This window comes from Colius striatus, chromosome W, assembly GCF_028858725.1.
Source record: "Colius striatus isolate bColStr4 chromosome W, bColStr4.1.hap1, whole genome shotgun sequence".
Lineage (NCBI taxonomy): Eukaryota > Metazoa > Chordata > Aves > Coliiformes > Coliidae > Colius > Colius striatus.
The window spans coordinates 14,200,942-14,220,383 of record NC_084789.1 but is presented as its reverse complement, the minus strand read 5'-3'; positions in this window follow the sequence as shown (position 1 = coordinate 14,220,383).

The window sequence follows — 19,442 nt, the reverse complement described above, 5'->3', positions numbered from 1 at the left end:
ATCATAGAATGGTATGGGTTGGAAGGGACCTTTAGAGATCATCTAGTCCAACTCCCCTGCAGAAGCAGGTTCACCTAGATCAGGTCGCATAGGAACATGTTCAGGTGGATCTTGAAGACCTCCAAGGAAGGAGACTCCACAACCCCTCTGGGCAGCCTGTTCCACTGCTCCATCACCCTCACAGTGAAATAGTTTTTTCTTATATTTAAGTGGAACTTTTTGTGTTCCAGCTTCCTCCCATTACCCCTTGTCCTGTTGCTAGCTACTATAGAAAAAAGGGATGTCCCAATCTCCTGACACCCACCCTTTAGATATTTATAAATGTTAATAACATCTCCCCTCAATCTCCTCTTCTCCAGACTAAACAGCCCCAGTTCCCATAGCCTTTCCTCATATGAAAGATGTTCCATTCCCCTCATCATCTTGGTAGCCCTGCGCTGGACTCTCTCCAGCACTTCCCTGTCCCTCTTGAGCCGAGGAGCCCAGAACTGGACACAGTACTCCAGATGAGGCCTCACCAGGACAGAGTAGAGGGGGAGAAGAACCTCCCTCGACCTGCTGGCCACACTCTTCTTGATGCATCCCAGAATGCCATTGGCCTTCTTGGCCATGATGGCACATTGCTGGCTCATGGTTAGCTTATCAGGACTCCCAGATCTCTCTCTGCAGAGCTGCTCTTCAGCAGTTCGACCCCCAGCCTGTCCTGGTGCATGGGGTTGTTCCTTCCCAGATGCAGGACTCTGCACTTGTCCTTGTTGAACCTTATGGGGTTCCTCTCTGCCCAATTCTCAAGCCAGTTGAGATCCCACTGAATGTCAGCACAGCCTTCTGGGGAATCAGCCAGTCCTCGCAGTTTGGTGTCATCAGCGAACTTCTTGAGGGTACACTCTGTGCCCTCATTCAGGTCTTTGATGAAAACATTGAACAAGACTGGCCCCAGGTGGAGCAACTGATGGTTTGTTTAGTGGGTTTTCCCCTTTTGGAGCTTGCTCGTCAAAGTGCCTCGTCACCAGTGCCTCATACTTATGTGTAGTGGGCACTCTGGAAGGATGGCTTTGAAGACGAGCCTTTGTCTTTCTTTTTTTTGTAACCAGGGTCGATGACTTTTTGGATTCACTGGAGGCTTGCACCTGATTGCGGAAGCCTCCATTTTTCTCCACTTCTTCCCCTCTAATACTACAGAGCCTACTCACAGTTTCCTGCAGCTCTTTCACCAGGCGCTGCAGTTCCTGAACTTGAGGGCACCTATGACACATTTTTGCCTCAGAAGCATAGGTCCCTAAGCAGTCTAAACACTCCCTGCACTCCACCTGGACCAAAGCTTCTCTACTAACCAGCTCTGTCTGGGTGGATGCATCGACCTTCACCTGGGTTTTGTCCACCTGAGCCCTGGCTTTAGTCCTTAGGCGAGTGCTTACCATTTTGCTAGGTTGAAGCTGAAGCTGGGGCACTTCTCTGACTTATGCTTCTCTAAACGGGCCATGGGGTTGTTCCCTGTCCGTCCTCGCTGCTCGCCCTGCCTGCCCGAACTGCCGCGCAAACTGCTGCGCCACTCCTGGGTGTCACGTCACTCCCTGTTTGCCGGCCCTGTTCGCTGTGCTCCTGGTCACTTGTGCTCCCTGGGGGACAATTAAATCCCCCAGGGTTGCTGCGGCTCCGCCTCCTGGCAAGACCATCCCCCTCACGAGAGCTGCCTGTTCCTGGCGGCTCTCCTCACTTATCCTCCACTCCTCATGATCCAGGAACCCCGGGATTACCTCAATCAGTAGCACAGCCGTGAATAAATGAGCCTTGTCTCTCCTTCGTTTACCATCATTAATAGGCTAACGGAACAATGATAACATCTGCTCCTGTATCCAGTAATGTATTGTACCCAACCATTTGTTCACCATTTGGATGTTGGAATACAACCATCTGAGTGGGTTTTGCCTGCGAAAGTGACATTTCAAGTCTTACCTCAGGTACTCCTGTGGATCCAAAACAACCATGTCGACTCTCACGACTTCCCACAAATGGAACTTTAGCCCTGAAAGGAACTAATTTAGCTATTTTAGTTCCTTTAGGTATATAAACTTGTGGCTGATGCGTGGGAGCTTTCGGAGTCAAAGACGCATCCTCATGGAGGTAGAGTCAGTGCTCGTTTATTAGTAATACATACTGATATTTATACATTAGTACAGAATTCAGGTGATAGTAACATAACATTTATTGTTTACATCTGCAAAGCAATATGCTACTCAACACAAGCTAATTGGTTAATTGCTAAAGCTCACACTCTTAGTTTAAGCAAAATCTCAGTACAGCTGTGGTTAAAAATATCCTGCTTTTACTTCTTCTCAGCTGCTCACTGTTTTCAGGCAATCTCCTCCTGACATGCGCCCAAGGTCAAGCTGACTTGGCTATCTGTGTGAAAGCTTGGATTGTGCAAATATGCTTCTAACAAAACTCCATGCCCTGCATCAGTAAGAAACTTCTATACAATTCCCCCTTTTTCTTTTTGCACAATCCATGCTTCATTGGTTATCCACAAAATTAGTTTCTTTACGCAAGAAAGCACACAGCTAAATACACATTACCCTACAATTCTTAAGATCAATATAAGCAATCCAGTTTTCAACAAACTTCGTATCCATCCTTCAAGGCCCATCCAGGACATTAAACCATCTAGGCCGAAAAATCCCACATCTTGCTTGATATTAGAAGTGTGGTCCATAAGTTGGTGTATTTGTTTGCGAATTGCTTTTGAATGATCATTTAGAGCCATATAACACATGCCTTCAAAATCTTCACGACCATGAGCCAAAAGTATAAAATCTATAGCAGCTCTATTTTGCAAATTTGCATGTCTAATACTACTTACATCACTAATCAAGTCTTCTAATGTTATTGAGGTTTGATTACTTTGTTTGCTAAGCCAGAATCCTAATTTGCGTAGCTGAGTTAATAAAACAGATACTCCTACACCTGGAGCAAATATACTAGTTGCTATTATTGCTGAGGGAGACCAAAGGTAACATGGTCATCACATTCGCTAGTAAATGCATGCACAAATTGTTTTGGACAGCAATGTTTCCAAATCATTGTGTGATTATGCATCAAGATTGTCAGTCGTCCCAAATTGCATGGTCCCCCTTGTGATCTCGAGGGTATTCCAGGCCATGTCTGGTCCCCACAAATCATAAAAATTCCCTTTGGTAACTGTATAGGCACAAGCCAAGACCTGGATCTTTTTGGTGAAGTATAATTGCACCAAGATGTCGCATTCTTTTACACATCCAGAATAGGATCCACATTCTGTCTAAAATTTTTTTGTATTGCCGGTAAAATTAAACAGAACACAAAAATCCATCTTTATAGATCCCAATAATTCTAACTCTTGTGGCTCTATTGTCATTGTTGGTAACCATTAAATAATTGAATCCCAGTTGTCAACTTTGTCATTACCCTTAACTAAGGGATTTGTTTTTAATGCATTTGGTACAGGCTATTGTGCCACATCTAATGGAACTCCCACCAAACAGATAGAAAAAGGGTTATTGATAAACATATTGTAGAGTGATTGATTGCTTTGGCCAGTGTAAGCCACATGTTTTGCTTGGGTTGTTGAAATTGCCTAAAACCATTTACCACAAGCATTTGAAGTATCAACAGTATGACAAAATCCATTTTTTACTCCTGATCAAAAAAAAAAAAAATCCTTTTTCACCCTTTTTTTTTGTTTTTTTTCACTGACTACTCAATGCCAAAATGTTGTGTTCTTCAAAGTTCCATTCCTGACACCTAAAACACCATAGAAAGTTTCCACTGTAAGAAAACCACTATTCGTCATCACATTTATAGCAAAATGCATGACATCACGGCCAACAGTTTTTACACTCGTTGAGGCAACGGATTGAGAATCGAAAGGATGAGCCCAGAAATCCGTGAGAGCTGGGGCCGGTAGTATCAGTGCGCGGGGTGGGGGACTCGGGAGAAACTTAATGGGCGTGGGAAGAGGCTGCGCGGCGGCGGCTGCAGATGGAAGGGGTGGGGGAGGATCTGGCTCACTCCGTGCCGGGCCTGGCGAAGGTGGCAGCATTGGTATTACTCTCTCCTGCATTTTCTTTTTCTTTGTCACCCCTCGCGTGCCCGATGGTGCCCAGTCTAACATGGGGTCGCACCCCTCCACTCTCCATGCCCTGCATCAGTAAGTAACTTCTCTACAGGTGGCTGCCAAACTTTAACCATTATTCCAATGTTTCCTTGATAATCTGCATCAATGGGGATGCACAAAAATACCCTGTCGAGAGGCCGATGACTGTCCTAAAAGCAGAGCACTTAAACCATATCCAAGGGATCCCTTAGCATTGGATGAGATAACCGTTATATCCGTACTGTGGATGGTTACATCTATTGCTATTTCCCCATCCACTCCTGTGCTTCCTGCAGTGGCTGATCTGAGGCCATCCAGGCAGCCACTGATGTTGAAAACCATTTTTGTGTCATTGGGCTCGCACTTTTTGCACTTGTTAATCCGTTTCCCTTAGGCGTTATGTGTCTGCCACTCAAGAGTGCCACTCAGTGGCTCTATGTCCAAATTTGCCACATTTGTAACAATTGCCATTAAAACCACAGAGGATCACTGGGAAACAGAGACCCACTCGCAGTCCACGGAGGAGCCCACACCAGAGTGGGTGGATGCCTGAAGGAGACGGTGACTCTGTAAGAAGTTCATCTTGGCGCAAGTTCCTAGCAGGACCTGGGAGTCTTTGGGGGAGGTGCCCACACCGGAGTAGATTTGCTGTCAGGACCTGTGATCCTGTGAGGGACCTAGGCTGGAGCAGTCTGTCCCTGAATGACTGTTCTCCCGGTGGATGACCCACTCTGGGGCAGTGTGTGAGGACCTGCCTCTGTGGGAGGCCCCATGCTGGAGCAGTTTGTGAGGAGCTGCAGCCCATGGGAAAGACCCACATTGGTGAAGTTCGTGAGGGACTGTCTCCCATGGGAGGGACTCCATACTGTAGCAGTGGGAATTGAGGAGGCCTCCCACTGAGAAGAAGCAGGGGCAAAGTCCATCTATAATGAACGGACCGCAACCCTCATCCCCCATCCTCTGCGCCACTGGGGTGGGAGGAAAGGGAGTCCAGGGAAGAGGTAGGGTGGAGGGAGATGTTTTTAAGATGGTTTAATTTCTCATCTCCCTGCTCTTATTGTTCTTTTAATAAATCAAACTTTTTTCTCGCTAAGTTGAGTCTGTTTTGCCTGTGACGCTAATTGCTGATCACATCCTCCTTAACTCACAAGCTGTTTGTTACATTTCTCTCTCTATCCTGTCCAGTTTGGGAGAAGGAGTGATTTTATGACTGGATGGACATTGGGCTAAACCACCACACTGAGGCAAAAGAAAAAACACAAAAGTGTTTCCTGTGAACCCAAGCCTTTAATTGAATGGCGGGAACATGTAGGAAACATTCAAAAGAAATGGAAATACCCAGGAAAAAGAGCAGACTGTCATAAATTACCAAATTCTATTTTTGAATCATTAGGAGAAGGACCAGGGGTTATGATGCATTTTCTCTGCAGTGGTCCAACATCTGATGATAAGGACAGGGATTATTTTTCCTAGAATGAACAACAGAAAAGAAATATAAGTAAAATGGTTCTAAAATGGAAATGTAAGTATAGTGGGTCTGGGGTGGTGGTGCTTTTCCACAGCAGTTCTTGCAGTGCTGTGCTTACTGTTGGCATTGATAGCACATCAATGTTGTGGCTACTGCTATTATGAAGAAAGCCTCTGCAGCTCATCACCAGTGTGAGATAATGGCCTGACTGTCAGAACTGCCCCAAGAATTCGGTCATCCACTGCCACGACCAGGGGAGAAGGAAGTCCCAGATGTACGAGTACAACACGAAATGAACTCTGGCTCTTTTTGCATGGCCAAGGAGAGGACATGAGGAAATGGGACGGTGAACCCACTTTTAAGCTGGAAGCCCATGTATGTGAACTAAGAGGGAAGACAGCTGTTAGAAAAGGATCACCCAAGAAGGCTGTCAGCGTAGTAGCTGCAAGGACAAAAGAAGACAATCAGATATCTCCAAGACATAAAAAAAAGTACAATCACCTCCTTCGATACTGATGAGGAGACTTCAGGTCTGAAATTGCAAGCATCAGATAGTGTATACTCTGATGAAGAACAGAAATAGAGGGTCCCTGCCTCCAGTCAGGAGGAGGAAAGGGATGACCGAATCTACTGGACTGTGTGGGTTCGATGGCCTGGCACATCAGACCCACAAAGGTATAAAGCCTTAGTAGACACAGGGGCACAGTGTACATTGATGACATCAAGGTATAGAGGCACATATTCTGTCTGGATCTCTGGAGTGACAGGGGGATGTCAAGAATTATCTGTATTAGAGGCTGAAGTGAGCTTAACAGGGGACAAGTGGGAAAAACACCCTATTGTGACTGGTCCAGAGGCCCCTTGTATTCTTGGCATAGATTACCTCAGGAGAGGGTACTTCAAAGACCCCAAGGGGTATCGATGGGCTTTTGGTATAGCCACTGTAGACACAGAGAAAATCAAACAACTCTCCAGTTTACCTGGCCTCTCAGAAGACCCTTTTGTTCTGGGATTGCTGTGAGTTCAAGAGCAACAGGTACCAATTGCTACCAGTACGGTGCACCGGAGGCAATACTGCACAAACCGAGACTCCCTGGCTCCCATCCGTGAGTTGATTCATCAACTGGAGGCTCAAGGAGTAATTAGCAAAACTCATTCCCCATTTAATAGTCCCATATGGCCTGTGAAAAAATCTGATGGAGGGTGGAGGTTAACAGTAGACTATCGTGGCCTGAATGAAGTGACACCACCACTGAGTGCTGCTGTACCAGACATGTTAGAGCTCCAGTATGAACTGGAGTCAAAAGCAGCCAAGTGGTATGCTACGATTGACATTGTCAATGCATTTTTCTCAATTCCTTTGGTAGCAGAGTGAAGGCCACAGTTCGCCTTCACATGGAGAGATGTTCAATATACCTGGAATTGATTGCCCCAGGGGTGGAAACATAATCCTACCATTTGTTATGGACTAATTCAAACTGTGCTGGAAATGGGTGATGCCCCAGAACATTTACAGTACATCGATGACATAATTGTATGGGGCAACAAGGCAGAAGAAGTGTTTGAGAAGGGGAAAATAATAATTCAGATTCTTCTAAAAGCTGGTTTTGCTATAAAAAGGAGCAAGGTAAAAGGACCTGCACAAGGGATCCTGTTCTTGGGCATAAAATGGCAGGATGGGCATCGGCATGGGCCTATGGATGTTGTGAACAAAATAGCCACTATGTCTCAACCAACTAATAAGAAAGGAACACAAGCTTTCCTGGGCCTTGTGGGATTCTGGAGGATGCATATCCCAGGTTATAGTCAGCTTGTGAGCCCTCTTTTTAGAGTAACCAGGAAGAAGAACTGTTTTAAGCAGGGTCTTGTACAACAACAAAGTTTTCAGGAAGTTAAACAGGAAAAAGCTCGTGCAGTCACCCTTGGGCCCATCCGTACAGGACCAGATGTGCAAAATATTCTTTACACTGCTGCTGGAGAGCATGGTCTCACCTGGAGCCTCTGGCAGAAAACATCTGGAGAAACCCAAGGTCAACCATTAGGGTTTTGGAGCCAAGGATATTGAGGATCAGAAGCCCACTACACCTCAACTGAAAAAGAAATACTAGCAGCATTTGAGGGACTTCGAGCTGCTTCAGAAGTCACTGGAACAGAAGCTTATCTTCTCTTGGCACCACATCTGCCTGTGTTACACTGGATGTTCAAAGGGAAAATCCCATCTATACATCACGCAACCAGCGCTACATGGAGTAAGTGGATAGTATTGTTTACATAACGATCTCAGTTGGGAAACCTAATCGCCCAGGAATCCTGGAAGAGATCATGGACTGGCCAGAAGGCAGAGATTTTGGAGCATTGCCTGAGGAAGTAGCTCGTGCCCAAGAGGCACCACCATATAATGAACTATCAGAAGATGAGAGGCATTATGCTTTGTTTACTGATGGATCCTGCCGCATGGTAGGAAATCATCGAAAGTGGAAAGCTGCTGTGTGGAGTCCTACACAACAAGTTGTTGAGACCACCGAAGGAGAAGGTGAGTCAAGTCAGTTTGCTGACCTAAGTCATGGCCTGCTCCAGTGAACATCTAGAGAGGATGGAAGATACAAGACTGTTGTGGTGATTTTCCACATCAGCTCTTGCAGTGCAATGCTTACTGTTGGTATTGATAGCACATCAATGTTGTGGCTACTGCTCGCACAGCATCAAGGCTGTCCTTCCAGCATTCCTTCCCCCAACTTCACCAATAGTTGTTAGTGGGCAGGATCTTGGGAGGAGCCATGGCCAGGACAGCTGACCCAGGCTGACCAAGGAGATATTCCATACCATATGATGTCAGCTCAGCAATATAAACTGGGGGAGAGGAGCAGGAAGTGGGGACAAGATTCATTTTTGGCCTTCCAAAGCAACTGTTACACGTACCAAAGCCCTGATTCTCGGGAGGTGACCGGACATCGCTTCTGATGGGAAGTAGAGAGTAATAGCTTATTTTGCTTTGCTTTGCTTGTCACGCGCTTGACTTTGCTTTCTCCTTATTAAACTGCTTTCATCTCAACTCATGAGACTCCCATCTTATTTTGTCCCCTCCCTGGCTTGCTGAGGAGGGAGTTGATAGAGTGGCTTGGTGGGCACATGGCATCAACCAGAGTCAAACCACCACAGTAAGGAATCTCAAAAGGTAGAGAAAGTAGTGTGGGATTTCTATGGGTCTATGAGTATACTCTCCCGATTCCAATATATGGCTAAGTCCCCGTGGTGTTTTTCCTGGGATGGATTGGTATTTTCAATAGAACCTTTTGTGATAGATAAGGGAACATCCACAAAAAAAAAAAAAAAAAAGGAAATGGTTCCCTGGTGGCAATGTGAACAGATCTATATCTGCAGCACGGTAAGCAAAGCTATAGAACACGTACCCTCTTTAGCAGCAGCACTCAAATATGGATATTTATGTAGAGGGATAAAATGTCCTATCTGGAAAAAGTCTGTGGAAAAGTCTGGAAAATTACAATTAACACAGGAATAAAAGATCAGAAATAGACGATGACGTGCAAAAATCCAGCAGCGGGGGTAAAAATTGGCTGGGCTCTGGAGTTCCTTCTAAACTCTATAGCATCATACAGAAACATAGAATGGTTATATCGCTTAACTAAACAAGTTAAACTATTAGCAAATATTGCTCATAAAGGATTTAGAGAAATAAATATACAAGTACAAGGTACTTAAAAAATGACCTTACAGAATAGAATGGTGTAGTGGTTTCGCCCTGGCTGACAATAACCAAACTACACAGTTACTCCTCCCCACCTTAGCAGAATGGGGAGGAGAATCAAGAGAGAGTTCTAGAACTTTGTGGATTTAGATATAGACAGTTTAATAGAACACCACAAAGAGTAAGCAGTTACAATGATGGCCAAGGGACATAGAAAAATGAGCAATGCCCGGTGTTACTGCTCATGGTGTGCAGCCCGACGTGCAGAACTGCACTTACCATGGCACTGTTACTGCCCTTATATCCTGATCATGATATGACATGGGAAATGGCCTGGCCATGCCCCTTGGTGGCGGCTGGGGAGAGTTAACCCTATCCCCACCTAACTCAGGACAAATGGCATTGGATATGCTGCTGTTAAAAGTACACGATGTATGTGGATTTCTAAAAAATAGACTGGATCATTGCTGCACACACATTCCTAATATTACTGAAGATGTGGAATATGATCTGGAGTTATTGGGGAAAAGTACAAATGGAAACACATGAAGAAGAGGAGGAGGAAGCAAACCATTGGATAGATAAAATTTTGGAATTTGGGAATTGAATCTGAGTTCATGGATAAAAACATTACTTGAAATATTGCTTATTTTCATAAGGGTATTTCTAATAATTGACTTCGCATACACCTGTCTAAAACAGTAATTAACCCACAAAACAAAATTTAATCAATTGATTATTCAAGCAGTAACAAGAGAACAGAAGAAACCAACAGAGGATTCACCATCACATGACAATTCAGCATATAATGATGTTCTTTTGTAAATAGGTGAAAGTATTGAGTAATGATTATCAATACTTTCAAAAGGGGGAAATGTTACAAGAGATATAACAGTCAAGTGATTTTATTGAATAGCTATTTTTTCAGTAAAATTTACAAGTAAGTTTGTTGTAGGCATCCGGAAGATCTCAGGTTGTAAAGTGAGAGGTACAGAAGAGGCGGGGATTGATAACAAGGGGGATTGCTTAAATCCATGCACCTGCAAGCCATAAAATATCTAAGAACAATGTGAAGACTGATTGCTTCAGAGGAAGAAAGAAGTTCACTAGCTTAACCATTAAGCTGTTCACTGTCCTCAACCCTGTGGTAGTTCGAGCCTGGCTGGATGCCAGGTGCCCACCACACCGCTTTATCCCCCACCTCCTCAGCAAGCCAGGGAAGGGGAGAAAATAAGATGGGAGTCTCGTGGGTTGAGATAAAAGCAGTTTAATAAATAAGCAGTAAAGCCGCGCGCGCGGGAAGCAAAGCGAAAGCAGATAAGCTGTTACTCTCTACTTCCCATCAGCAGCGATGTCCGGCCACCTCCCGAGAAGCAGGGCTTCAGTACGCGTAGCGGTTGCTTTGGGAAGGCCAGAAATGAATCTCGCCTGCCCTTCCTGCTCCTCTCCCCCAGTTTATATTACTGAGCTGACGTCATATGGTATGGAATATCTCCTTGGTCAGTCTGGGTCAGCTGTCCTGGCCATAGCCCCTCCCAAGACCATGTCCACTCACAGCTATTGGGGAAGGTGGGGGAAGGAATGCTGGAGGGACAGCCCTGATGCTGTGCAAGTGGTAGTCATAATATTGATATCAACAGTAAGCACAGCACTGCAGGAGCTGCTGTGGAAAATCACTACCATCCCAGACCCACTACAGTCTCCACCCCTTATTCCATACCATTTATGTCATGCTCAGACAAACCATCTTAACAACCCATATACATTCTTATATACTCTCATTAACCAGTACCCCCACTCTTCAACAGACAAACATCATTCTTGTATTCCCTCTTGCATCTTGCATCAAACAAACAAACAACATTCTTATATCTTTCATCCTCTGTAGATGTTCACTGGAGCAGGTCATAACTTCTGTCTCATCCATCAAGATGGATATCCAGGTCAGGGGAAACAGTATGTTCAGTGTTGGGCACCAGCACCAGCTTGGTTTGTCCACTTGTCCGGTTTTTCTTGCAAAGTTCATCTACAACAGATAACTCACATAACAGGTTATTTTTCCCCCGAGGTTAAGTCTCCTTGAGGTACACATCGAGTTTCCCCATCCTTTCTCATCACCCACCAAGTACAGCCAGGCCCTTGAGCAAAGACAATCCCACGAATGGGTTTGCCCTTTCCCATGGGAGGTGCAACCCATACTGCCTTCCCCAGCCATTTCCCTGGGTGCACTACAGGGACCTTATCTCCTCCCACAGTATGTAGTGGTTTTGTTTGGGCAGGACCAGGACGGTTAATTGAACCTCTGCTATTGACCAGCCAAGTGGCTTCTTCTAAATTTTTATCCCACTGCTTCCATGCCCCATTGCCCAGTGCTCTCAATATGGTCTTTAGTAAACCATTATATCTCTCAATCTTTCCAGAGGCTTGTGGGTGATAGGGGATGTGGTATATCCACTCAATGCCATGTTTCTTTGCCCAGGAGTTTATGAGATTATTTCGAAAATGAGTTCCATTATCTGATTCAATTCTTTCTGGAGTACCGTGTCGCCACAAAACTTGCCTTTCAAGACCCAAGACAGTATTTCAGGCAGTGGCGTGGTTTACAGAGTACGTTTCCAACCAACCGGTAGTTGCTTCCACCATGGTGAGTATACAATGCTTGACTTGATGTGTTCGTGGTAGTGGTCCAACATAGTCAATTTGCCAGGCCTCACCATACTGAAAACCCAGCCATCGGCCTCTGTTCCAGGGAGACTTGATTCGTGTGGCTCGCTTGATTGTGGCACACGTTTCACATTCATGGGTGACCTGTGTAATGGCTTCCATGGTCAAGTCCACCCCTCGATCACGAGCCCATCTATATGTTGCATCTCTTCCCAGATGTCCTGATGTTTCATGGGCCCATCGAGCTATAAATAGCTCACCTTTATGCTCCCAGTCTAGATCTACCTGAGCTACTTCAATTTTGGCAGCTTTATCTACCTGTTCGTTGTTCCATTGTTCTTCATTGGCACGGCTTTTTGGCACGTGAGCATCTACATGACGTACTTTCAGAGTCATATTTTCCACCCGAGCAGCAATGTCTTGCCATAATGCAGCAGCCCAGATGGGTTTGCCCCTTGCGCTGCCAGTTGGTCTTCTTCCATTGCTGTAGCCATCCCCATAGAGCATTAGCCACCATCCAGGAGTCAGTGTAAAGATAGAGTACTGGCCACTTCTCTCATTCTGCAATCTTTAGAGCTAGTTGGATAGCCTTCACTTCAGCAAACTGACTGGACTCACCTTCTCCTTCAGTGGCCTCAACAACTCGTCGTGTGGGACTCCACACAGCAGCTTTTCACTTAGGATGATTTCCTACCATGCAGCAGGATCCATCAGTAAACAAAGCATAATGCCTCTCATCTTCTGATAGTTCATTATATGGTGGTGCCTCTTGGGCACGAGCTACTTCATCAGGCAATGCTCCAAAATCTCTGCCTTCTGGCCAGTCCATGATTTCTTCCAGGATTCCTGGGAGATTAGATTTCCCCAGCCGAGATCGTTGTGTAATCAACGCCATCCACTTACTCCATGTAGCGCTGGTTGCATGATTTATAGAAGGGGTTTTCCCTTTGAACATCCAGTGTAACACAGGCAGACGTGGTGCGAAGAGGAGATGAGCTTCTGTGCCAATGACTTCTGAAGCAGCTCGAAGTCCCTCATATGCTGCTAGTATTTCTTTTTCAGTTGGGGTGTAGTGGGCTTCCGATCTTCGATATCCTCGGCTCCAAAACCCTAATGGTCGATCTCGGGTTTCTCCAGATGTTTTCTGCCAGAGGCTCCAGGTGAGACCATGCTCTCCAGCGGCAGTGTAGAGGATATTCTGCACATCTGATCCTGTACGGATGGGCCCAAGGGCGACTGCACGAGCTATTTCCTGTTTAATTTGTTGAAAAGCTTGTTGTTGCTCAAGGCCCCACTCAAAACAGTTCTTCTTTCTGGTTACTCTAAAGAGAGGGCTCACAAGCTGACTATAACCTGGGATATGCATCCTCCAGAATCCCACAAGGCCCAGGAAAGCTTGTGTTTCTTTCTTATTAGTCAGTTGAGACATAGTCGCTATTTTATTCACAACATCCATAGGCACATGTCGACGCCCATCTTGCCATTTTATGCCCAAAAACTGTATCTCTTGTGCAGGTCCCTTTACTTTGTTTCTTTTTATAGCAAAACCAGCTTTTAGGAGAATCTGTATTATTCTTTTCCCTTTCTCAAGCACTTCTTCTGCCTTGTTGCCCCATACAATTATGTCATCAATGTACTGTAAATGTTCAGGGGCATCACCCATTTCCAGCACAGTTTGGATTAGACCATGACAAATAGTAGGACTATGTTTCCACCCCTGGGGCAATCGATTCCAGGTATATCGGACACCTCTCCATGTGAAGGCAAATTGTGGCCTGCACTCTGCTGCCAATGGAATTGAGAAAAATGCATTAGCGATGTCAGTCGTAGCATACCACTTGGCTGCTTTTGACTCCAGTTCATACTGGAGCTCTAACATGTCTGGTACAGCAGCACTCAGTGGTGGTGTCACTTCGTTCAGGCCACGATAGTCTACTGTTAACCTCCACCCTCCATCAGATTTTTTCACAGGCCATATGGGACTATTAAATGGGGAATGAGTTTTGCTAATTACTCCTTGAGCCTCCAGTTGATGAATCAACTCACGGATGGGAGTCAGGGAATCTCGGTTCGAGCGATATTGCCTCCGGTACACTGTCCTGGTAGCAATTGGTACCTGTTGCTCTTGAACTTGCAGCAATCCCACAACAAAAGGGTCTTCTGAGAGGCCAGGTAAATTAGAGAGTTGTTTGATTTTCTCTATATCTACAGTGGATATACCAAAAGCCCATCGATACCCCTTGGGGTCTTTGAAGTACCCTCTCCTGAGGTAATCTATGCCAAGAATACAAGGGGCCTCTGGACCAGTCACAATGGGGTGTTTTTTCCATTTGTCCCCTGTTAAGATCACTTCAGCCTCTAATACAGATAATTCTTGACATCCCCCTGTCACTCCAGAGATCCAGACAGAATCTGTGCCTCTATACCTTGATGGCATCAAAGTACACTGTGCCCCTGTGTCTACTAAGGCTTTATACTTTTGTGGGTTTGATGTGCCAGGCCATCGAACCCACACAGTCCAGTAGATTCGGTCATCCCTTTCCTCCTCCTGACTGGAGGCAGGGACCCTCTATTTCTGTTCTTCATCAGAATATTCGCTATCTGATCCTTGCAATTTCAGACCTGAAGTCTCCTCATTGGTATCGAAGGAAGCAGTTGCAGTTCTTCTATGTCTTGGAGATTGTTGATTGTCCTCTTTTGTTTTGGCAGCCACTATGCTGATAGCCCTCTTGGGTGGTCCTTTTCTAACAGCTGTCTTCCCCCTTAGTTCACGTACACGCCCTTCCAGCTTAAAAGTGGGTTCACCATCCCACTTCCTCATATCCTCTCCTTGGCCACGCAAAAAGAGCCAGAGTTCATTTCGTGTTGTACTCCTGCATCTGGGACTTCCTTTTCCCCTGGTCGGGACAGTGGTGACTGAATTCTTGAGGCAGATCTGACAGTCAGACCATCATCCCACACTGATGAGGAGGTGCAGAGGCTCTCTTCATAGTTCTGTAACCAAGAAGATACCCTCTCCACTGTTGGTATATCCATGTCTGGATGATACACCATTGCCAGGATATTAGAATATGTAGCTGGGGCACTCTGAATCACTTTTCTCAACATGGCCCGTGTACACTGGACATCGTCTGGATCTGTGGAGGCCTCGGCATTATCTAGATCACCATAGATGACTTCCAACACAGCTAATTCCCTTAGATATTGGATCCCTTCATCAGCTCTAGTCCACTTTCCTCGGGCATTTACAAGGTCTTCCTTGAATGTATATCTTGCCCTTACACTTGAGAGGAGCCGTTTCCAGAGACTACAAATTGAGGTCTTCTTTCCAATGCCTCTATCAATTCCCCGGTCCCTAGCTAGAGATCCTAGCTGTTAGGCTTCTCTGCCTTCCAATTGCTGACTGTCAGCCCCGTTATCCCAACATCGGAGCAGCCAGGCACCAATCCGCTCATCTGGCTGGCGACTGTAATCTTTTCGCATATCTCTAAGTTCTGTTGAGGTGAGGGACCGAGTAGTTTCCATTTCCTTTTCGATTTCTTTCACTCCTTCTCCTGATCTCCTTACCGAAGGACCAGTTTCTTCTTCTAGCCTTTCCTCTTCCTCCTCTTCTGCCCTTACTAATCGATGATATGGACTTGACCTCCTTATCCACTGCTTCTTTTTCACTACTGGGGCAACCACTGTGGTTGTTGTTTGATTCCCTGACTCAACCATGGTAGTCTCAGGTATAGTTTGAATTTCCACCTCGGCCATAGTTCTCTGAGAGGACTGGACTGCGACTGATTCAACTATGTTGGTCTCAGGTACCGTTTGAGTTTCCACTTCAATTATAGTTCTCTGAGAGGACTGGAATGCAGCTCGGTAGGCAGAGACTAGGCCCCAGTATAGTGCCTGAACCTGATGGGCCTCATTAGGGTAGGTAAGACACCCTTCTATCAGGTAGCGTGTCAGTAAAGCAGGGTTTTTTATCTGTTCAGGTGTAAAATCCCAGGTTACAGGGGGTGATAACCGTCCTAGGAATTTGCCTAAATTCATCCACACACCCTGCCACCCAGGGACTGGCTGCTTCAGGGGGCATTTTAACATGTTACCATCGCAAATTTGTCCTCTCTGATACCCAGATGAGTCCAGATTCCACAAAATATTTAATATACCAACCATGTTAATTAGTAATATTAAAACTCTCGTATAAGGGTGACTAAGGACCTGGGAAGTCTGTATAACAAAATTGTCTAGATCAGTCCGAGCTGAGGAGAAAGAGGTGCTTTGCCCCATGGCCTCCACAAGATAGCTCCCACAGCACACTAAATTCATCAGTAACAGAATGAGACTTGCTATTATTATTTGGGCCATCGTGTTCCCAGGCCCTTTCATCCTTTTCACAAAATCATATAGCCAGCTTAGCAAAGCTATTAAGGTTAAAGCACAGCATAGAGTCAATGTTAGTAGCATCGTGTTCCCAAACATTAGAAAGTGTACGATAAGCTGCATAACAGCAAGGCTCCGTGACCAGCACAGGAACTTTGCACTCATTGACTTACTGTAATTGCAATGCAGTTAATGTAAAACTGCTATTATCTCGCCCCACGTTGGGCGCCAAAAGGGCTGTGGTAGTTCGAGCCTGACTGGATGCCAGGTGCCCACCACACCACTTTATCCCCCACCTCCTCAGCAAGCCAGGGAAGGGGAGAAAATAAGATGGGAGTCTCGTGGGTTGAGATAAAAGCAGTTTAATAAATAAGCAGCAAAGCCGCGCGCGCGGGAAGCAAAGTAAAAGCAGATAAGCTGTTACTCTCTACTTCCCATCAGCAGCCATGTCCGGCCACCTCCCGAGAAGCAGGGCTTCAGTACGCGCAGTGGTTGCTTTTGGAAGGCCAGAAATGAATCTCGCCTGCCCTTCCTGCTCCTTTCCCCCAGTTTATATTACTGAGCTGATGTCACAGCTATTGGTGAATATGGGGGAAGGAATGCTGGAGGGACAGCCCTGATGTTGTGCAAGCGGTAGTCATAATCTTGATATCAACAGAAAGCACAGCACTGCAGGAGCTGCTGTGGAAAATCGCTACCATCCCAGATCCACTACAAACCCCCATAACTTTCTGGTCCTGAGCACCAGATAACATTCTGGTCCAGAGCGTCAGATAATTATACCATTCTGGCCCAGAGCACCAAATAATCCGTAGCTTAAATCAGTTCCTTGGGCAAGTGATTTTGAAAAAGATATATATATGAATATGTATAACTTGTGTAATAAGGGATCAATCAATTAGAGTGACGTAATGATGAGATTTCATCTAATGATGAAATTAGAGTGATGTTACTCTGCCCTGGTGAGGCCTCATCTGGAGTCCCATGTGCAGTTCTGGACTCCTCAGCTCAAGAGGGACAGAGAACTTCTGGAGAGAGTCCAGCACAGGGCCATCAAGATGATCAGGGGACTGGAACATCTTTCATACAAGGAAAGGCTGCAGGAAATGGGGCTGTTTAGTCTATAAAAGAGAGTGAGGGGGGATATCATTAATATTTACAAATATCTAAAGGGTGAGTGTCAGGAGGTTGGGATGTCCCTTTTTTCTATTGTATGTAGAAACAGCACAAGTGGTAATGGGATGAAACTGGAACACAAAAAGTTCCATTCAAACATAAGAAAAAACTATTTCACTGAGGGTGAGGGAGCCCTGGTACAGGCGGCCCAGCGAGGGTATAGAGTCTCCTTCCCTGGAGGTCTTCTAGACCCGCCTGGACACATTCCTATGTGACCTGATCTAGGTGAACCTGCTTATGCAGGGTGGTTGGACTAGATGATCTCTGTAGGTCCTTTCCAATCCCTACCATTCTATGATTCTATGAATGAGTAAAAGTGTCAAATAACCAGTCAAGGTAAAATGTAAATTTAATGAACAATTCTAATCGGGCTTTAATGCATAGTAATAAAGAACAAAAGAATGTTGCATATAAATATTTGTTAATTCTAATGCCTTGTCAGATATTCTTTGGGAATTATCCCATGTCCCCGGTGCATCGACAAATAAAGAACCTCTCTGCTTATCTAGCTTTTGTGTAGATAAATTTTTTCTTCCCCAGCAGATTTGCAACTCTCCTAGGGAGTCCTGTTCCTTACTGGATCCTGCAGTTGAGTAGAGAAGATCCCATCTGGTGTGCCAAATTGATGCAGAGAAAATGCCAATCAGGACTCAATAGTCAGTGTGACTATTAAGAAAGTATTCTGGATGCATGATGAAGAGTGTGACCAGCAGGTCAAGGGAGATTCTTTTCCCCCTCTACTTTGCCCTGGTGAGGCCTCATCTGGAGTCCTGTGTCCAGTTCTGGGCTCCTCAGCTCAAGAGGGACAGAGAACTTCTGGAGAGAGTCCAGCACAGGGCCACCAAGATGATCAGGGGAATGGAACATCTTTCATATGAGGAAAGGCTGTGGGAACTGGTGCTGTTTAGTCTGGAGAAGAGGAGACTGAGAGATCTTATTAACATTTATAAATATCTAAAGGGTGGATGTCAGGAGTTTGGGACATCCCTTTTTTCTATAGTAGCTAGTAACAGGACAAGGGGTAATGGGATGAAGCTGGAACACAAAAAATTCCACTTAAATATAAGAAAAAACTTTTACTGTGAGGGTGATGGAGCAGTGGAACAGGCTGCCCAGAGGGGTTGTGGAGTCTCCTTCCTTGGAGGTCTTCAAGACCCGCCTGGACATGTTCCTATGCGACCTGATCTAGGTGAATCTGCTTCTGCAGGGGATGTTGGACTAGATGATCTCTAAAGGTCCCTTCCAACCCCTACCATTCTATGATTCTATGATTCTTTATTGCACTGCTGGGTGCACAGGGGATTTCTCCACCAAACATGCACACCCCAGGCATTAGTTTTTCCACCTTATATAGACAATAAACATGCATATTAATTACAGTTCTTAAAAAAGGTTGAGTTATATTAATCACTTCTAAGAACTCATTATCATCAGTTCCACCCATTGTCTCACCTTAGTCCACCCAGGTTACGCCTCCATCACGCCTCCTTAGGTGGTTGTGGAGGAGGGGGAGGGTCATTGAGGATGAAGATCTAAGTCTTCCTCACAGTGTACTTTTCACCTTTGGGTTCTTCAAACTGCAGAACAGGACGAAACTGGATTTGTTCTTTCAGCGCTGAATAGTAGTTCTGTCAGTGCTAGATAGTACTTCTGTCAGTGCTAGATAACAATAGTAGTTAGTAGTTCCTAAGAAAAGTTCTTAAAAATCATGTTCCACAAGGCTTGGGGTTTTAAAAGGTTTGGAATTTTGCAAAACCAATATTTCAAGTACCTAAGAGTTATAAATGTATACTTGAATTTTCTACCTAATATATAATACCGTATAAGTTCTTTCATTCAACCTGAAATTTGTTCTTTTCATACCGTCAGACTAATTAAATCCTTTACCTCAGTAAGTTTGAATTTCTGTTAGAAGTACAGAATTT